A 6038-nucleotide genomic window follows, 5' to 3' on the forward strand; every position below is an offset into this window, starting at 1 on the left:
CAATACCGCCTAGGGAGGGACATCCAGGAGAGACAAGGGTGGAGGAAAGGTCTCTTGGCACATATTGTGGGAACGGACTTGAGGTGAGGCGCTGACTGGGTTGTAGCTGTGTGTGTATAGGGAAATCTTTGCTGTACCAATGTGGTTGGGGACATTGAGATGGACTGAACCGGGTTTCTGATTTTTGTGAGACAATCTCTCTCTCTCTCTCTCTCTCTCTCTTTCTCTCTCATTACTGGATGAGGTTCCCCGGGAGAGCTGGGCTTGGAAAAACGTGGCCCAAGGGATGAATCTGGAACTGACCCCTGGGCTCGACACTCAGTGTTGTCGTTGTGATCTCTTGTCTTTGCTCTTCCTGCTCCCCCATCCTTCATCTTCCCCGTCCCATCGCAACCCCAACTGACTCCAAACCAGAAACCCCAGCGTGTTTCAAGAATCCACTCGTGCTGTCTGCGCGCCATCTAGTGGCCACAGTATCGGATCGGACAAGAGGCGAAAGCCAAGATGGCGGTGACGGCAGAAGCCAAGATGGCGCCCGCGTCTGAACAAGTCTCGCGTCTCGCGAGGCCTCGGGGTGGTGGTCGGCGTGGAGTTTGGGGGGGTCGAGGAAGGAGGAGGGAGGGAGGGAGGGAGGGAGGGAGTCGGTCTGGCGCAGGCGCAGTAAGCACAGTCGGGCTTCTGGCTTGCTGGCTGAGCAGTGGCGGCGGTGCCGGCGGTGGGGGGAGGGGGGAGGGGGGAGGGGGCCGCGGCGGCAGAAACCGTCCTTCCGCCGGGCCGGGACTGCACTGTGCGCGCCTCTCTAGGTGCTCCTGCCACGTCCAGGCGGGGGGATCTGTTACCTTCCCAGGGATGTTGCCTTAGTTCTTTCTTCTTGGATCTCTCCATTCCTTTTAGGCTCTGTTTCTCTCTCTCTCTCTCTCTCTTTCTCTGTTTTGCTCGCCGATTCCCGCTTTCCTCTCTTTCTTTCTTTCGCTTTCTCCTTTTCACTGTCTCCTCTCCTTCTCCCACTCCCCTACATCTCCTAGAATTTCACTTGTGACTCCCACCTTTATTTGACAGTCTTCATCCTTACATTCTCTGCCTTCCCCTAGGTTGTTCTTGAGTTGTTTTTTCTCGTTCAATCTTTATAGGCCTTTCTCTCGCGTCCTCATTCTGGATTTATTTTCTTCCCTCATCGGTGTGTGTCTGGCCGTTGTACCTGCGTGTGTGTGTGTGTGTGTGTGTGTGTGTGTGTGTGTGTTCTCCCCTAATGTTTCCATTGCTTCCCTTTATGTTGTCTTTCTCTTTTCTTAGTTTTTGTCTTTCTTCTTCTTCTTCTTTTTTTTTTTTTGTATTCTTACCTTTGCCTTCCTTTCAGTTCTCATTCTCTCCTCCCCCCAGCCCCCCCCCCCCCGTTTCTCTCTCCCTTTTCTCTCTCTCAATGTCGGTGTTTTCATTTTATTTTCTGTCTGCCTTCTTCCTTTACCTTTGGCTTCCTTGGTCCTTCTTAACTTGTTTCTCTCTTCTCTTTCAATCTATATATGTTTTTCTCTCGCGTCCTCATGCTGGATTTATTGTCTTGCCTCATCTGTTTTACTCGTGTGTGTCTGTTTTTTTTTTTTTTCCCCCCAAAAAATTTTGTTCTACTGTGTCCATTGCTTCCCTTTATGTTGTCTTTCTCCTTTCCTAGTTTTTGGTCTTCCTGGTTTTTTTTTTTTTTTTTTCTTTCTTTCTTAGTTTTGCCTTCCTTTCAGTTCTCATTCTCTCCCCCCCCCCCCCCGTTTCTCTCTCCCTTTTCTCTCTCAATGTCGGTGTTTTCATTTTATTTTCTGTCTGCCGTTTTCCTTTACCTGTGTGTGACCAAGTCTATCCACCCTTCCCCCAAGACTGTACTGATAGGTCAGATGTATCCTGTCACAGTAGATGCGTGGTCACTCACTACTACAACTCGATTCTCCCCAAGCCACGCGACCTGGTGTTCCATGCATCAACACCGAATGTTAACATTTCACCAGTGACGGTCACGACACAGTTTGGTTCTAAATGAGAGGCAAGGCAAAGCAACCGACCTGGCGGCCGGGACCAGCCAGCACCCCCTGCGAGGGGAGGGAGGGAGGGAGGCAGTGACACACATTTCCCTGCCTATCTCGGCTTCATTGCCTGGCTGCGTGCATCCAGCGTGCTGTCCCTTTGTCCCTTGGTGCTGGCTGTCTGACTCCACCTGGTGGCAGCCGTGCTGTAGCTGTAGAGCATTCTGGAGCCGGCAAGGGCGAGCAAGTGGGTGGAGAGCCCGGGACAGGATGTGACAAAGTCCCCAAGCTGCAGGCGGGAGAGTCCCAGCCCTGCTGGGACCTTGGTGGCTCGTGTGCTGTTCGGAGATTGAGCCTGGAGGCTTGCAAGTGAGCAGGCAGGCAGCTGCGGGGGTGGGTAGGTGTCTGCTCGCTCCCGATTGTAACCGGGCTGGAGTACCGCTAGAGTGCATGGGGTCGACCAGCACACCCTTTTATCACTGCCACCGTGCACTAGGGGACTCGATCGGGGCCGTCGGCGGGGCTGCGAGGCCACGGCCACCGGCCCGACACTTGTCGCCTGCACTAGGGGACCCGGCCGGGACCGTTGGTGGGGCTTGAGGCCACGGCCGCCGGCCCAGACGCTTGTCGCCTGCACAAGGGGACCCGGTCGGGGCCGTCGGCGGGGCTGCGAGGCCACGGCCACCGGCCCGACACTTGTCACCCGCACCCTAGGGGACCTGGTCGGGGCCGTTGGCGGGGCTGCGAGGCCACGGCCACCGGCCCGACACTTGTCGCCTGCACTAGGGGACCCGGCTGGGGCCGTTGGCGGGGCTGAGGCCCTGGGCCGCCGGCCCGACACTTGTCACCCGCACCCTAGGGGGACCTGGTCGGGGCCGTTGGCGGGGCTGCGAGGCCACGGCCACCGGCCCGACACTTGTCGCCTGCACTAGGGGACCCGGCCGGGGCCGTTGGCGGGGCTGAGGCCCTGGGCCGCCGGCCCGACACTTGTCACCCGCACCCTAGGGGGACCTGGTCGGGGCCGTTGGTGGGGCTGTAGAGTTGTTTGCTTTTCTCTAACTCCTGGGGTCGACCAGGTGGCCACAGGAGCATGCCCTGTGGGCGATGGCTGTGTTTTTGGGGACTTGTGACCCGGGCCCCCATCTGAGGGGCGGCTGTGTCCCATAGGTTGTCCCTGTTGTCCCCTGGAAGGGCATTTCTACACCTGCAGTTGTCATTTTGGATCTGCAGGTAGGTGCTGACACGCTGTCTCCTGGTGACTGTCACCGGAAGAGCTGGGCCCCTGGGTTCGCGTCTGGGGCGGTAGGGGGGAGCGCGATGGGCTGCCGGCGGCCTGGCGCTGGACTGCGTTCCCCCTGCCCATCCGGTGCCGAGCTCCCTGCCTGGGTTCGTGCGGGAGCTTGGTGTGCGATCCTGGTTTAGCCCTGCGACGGTGCCACCATCTCCGGCTTAGAATTTGCCCCGAGAGCGGCAGAGGTGAGGCTGGGCGCTGGGTCCTATACCCGTGTCCGTCTTCTGCCGCAGGTGGCCCGCTGCGTAGTGGTGGCTGACAGAACCCCCTCAGAACTGAGTCTCAGTGGTCGTCGGCCTTATGCCGCGTGTGCGTGTCAGGCGTTCCTCCGCTGGGGTTGGCCACCGCTGCTGAAGAGGCAAGGGGCTGGCGAGGCTGCCGACGGACCCCCCCCTGGCAGCTGTCCTCGCTGGGCGTGACCCCCTGTGCCTCGCGTGATGTCATAATCCTAGACCGAGACTTGACCGATGTGGTGATGTGGCGCTCTCCTGGGCCGGGCCTAAGCCGCTTACAGACGAGGGACGGCCATTCATGGCGAATGCTGCCGAGCTGCTCGTTCTGTCTTGCGGGCTCCTGGTTCCTCTTTCCCCTGCCTCGGCGTGGTGGGAGAGGCCAGGGGTGCGGAATCCGGCTCGATCTCCGCTCCCTCTGCCTTGTGCCGCCTGAAGGTGCTGGCGTTGGGGGTCCAGGCGGGGGTCCTCGGACGTGGCGGACACCCTTCGCCCTCTGCCGTGTCGGTGTGTCATGGTGTGTGGGCGGGCCCCGTCCCGCGGTGGTGGTGCGGGGCTTGTCTGGCAGAGTCTGACCCTGCTCAGCTCTCTGCGGTGCTCCTGGAGCGGTCCAGGTCGTTTGCCTCTCAGGCGCCTGGAACCGAGTGGTGCCGTCGCTCCTTCACTGCCCCGGTGTGCTCTCTCCCGGGTGTGCCGTCGCAGCCTCGCTGGCGTGTGCTGCTTGGTGCGTGGGAGTCCCTGGGGGGTCGAGGCGGTAAGGAAGAGGCAGCGTGGGTGCAGCGCAGGCCCGTCGCCGCCGCTGCTGCTGCCGCCTGTGGCCTTGCTTGGCCGCTGGTGTCCCCTGCGCGTCTGTGGGGGCAGGTGGCTTCCTTTCCTCTACCGCAGACCCCTCCGCCCGGCTTCGGGCTCGCCCCGCGGGTTGGGTGTTGCTCCCTCGAAGGGCCCTCTCGGCCTGGTGAGAGGTGCGCTCGGGGTTGGTGGGGTGCGGCCCACCTTCGGTGAGAAAAGCCTTCTCTAGCGATCCGACAGGGACGTGCCTTACGTGATGGGGTGCCGTATCCCCCGCTTGTCGCCGTTCCTTCCCTCCTGGTGTGTGTCGGTAGCCACGCTGCTGACGACGCGGATGGCTCGGGTTCGTTGTGCGTTAGGTGGCGATGGTCGCTCGTTCCCTCCGCCCTCCCCTCGGGGAGTGTGTGGGGGTTACGCGTGGGCTCTTCTGGCCCCCTTCCGCTGGGGGCCGGACGCTGCCTCTCGCACCTCTACCTCGCCGTGGCCCGTGCCTCCCCCCTCTGGGTCGGGGGAGGGTCCCGCTGGGCCGGGCCGGGTGTGTCCCGGTGCCTACTGTGGGCCTGACGGAGGGGCTCCTGTGGTCGCTCGCACGCACGCATGCGGTGCGCGTGTGTCGCCTCCGGTGTGTGGCCTTCCGCTTGCCACCTGGGGCCCTGGGGTTGTGTGTGGCTTTGTCCCGTGCTGTGCCCCTGTGGCCCTGGTGGTGGGGTGGCTCTGCTCGCTTCCCGCCCTGGGCTTGCCGTTGGCCCGCTGGCCGGTCACCGCCGGCGAGGGTGGTGCGGTGGGGCCACGGGTTTGGGCCTGTTGGGTCTCCCCTCGGCCGCGTCGGCCTTGGGAGCGTTCCTGCGGGGTTACGGCCCTCGGGACCGGGGCCCGGATGTTGGCGGATGGAGGCCGGGATCCGGCAGCAGGTAGGCGCCCGGCGTGTGGGCGTTGGCGGCGTCGCGTTGGGGGCCCCGGTGGGGGGGCCTCAGGCGCGCGTCGGGGAACGCGTGGGGGTCGCTGGAGGCGGGCTCCGGTGTCCCAGGCGTGTCACGGGACCGCCCGGGTGTGGGCGGTGGCATCCCGTGTCTGTTTTCCGGGAGGGACCCGGCTTTCGTTGGCCCGAGGTGTTCCCTCGTGGCTCCCCGTCGCGCTTCTGGTGCCTCTCCCCCGTGGTCTGATGCCACCCCCCCCATATAGGTACCCCCCTCGCCGCCCGCTGCGGCCTCGTGTCGCTGGCGTGTGGCGTTGAGCGCTCTTTGGGGTCGGGGGTCGGTTGGCTGCGACGTGTGTGGCCTGCGGTGTGCGGGGGCTGGCGTTTCCCCTCATCGTCGGCGGTGTGTGCGCGTGAGGGGTGGCTGAGTCGCACGGTGGTCCCCGGCTGTGTGTGGTTTGTGCCTGGCTGCCTCCCCCTCCCCCATGTGGGACCGCCCTTGCGCTTGGAGAGCGCTGGCGGTGAGATCCCGCGTGGTGTGGGGGCCGGGTGCGTCGTCTGGCCGCCATCCGGTTCGGCCGGCCGTCCGTGTGGAGGAGGCCCTCCTCCGCCGCGCCCCTTCGCGCTTGGGGGGGTCCGCTGGCCCTCGGCTCCCGCTTGTCACCGCTTGTTGGGCCTCGCTCGCTCGCTCGCCGGGTGGCTCCTGCTGCCGCGCCTCCTTTGTCTCCATCTCGCTCTTCGTCCGCTCCCTGGTCCTGGGTCTCCGTGACCCTGTCGTTCTCCGCTCCCGGGGTCCCGCTGCG

The sequence above is a fragment of the Ochotona princeps genome, unplaced genomic scaffold (assembly GCF_030435755.1).
Source record: "Ochotona princeps isolate mOchPri1 unplaced genomic scaffold, mOchPri1.hap1 HAP1_SCAFFOLD_277, whole genome shotgun sequence".
Lineage (NCBI taxonomy): Eukaryota > Metazoa > Chordata > Mammalia > Lagomorpha > Ochotonidae > Ochotona > Ochotona princeps.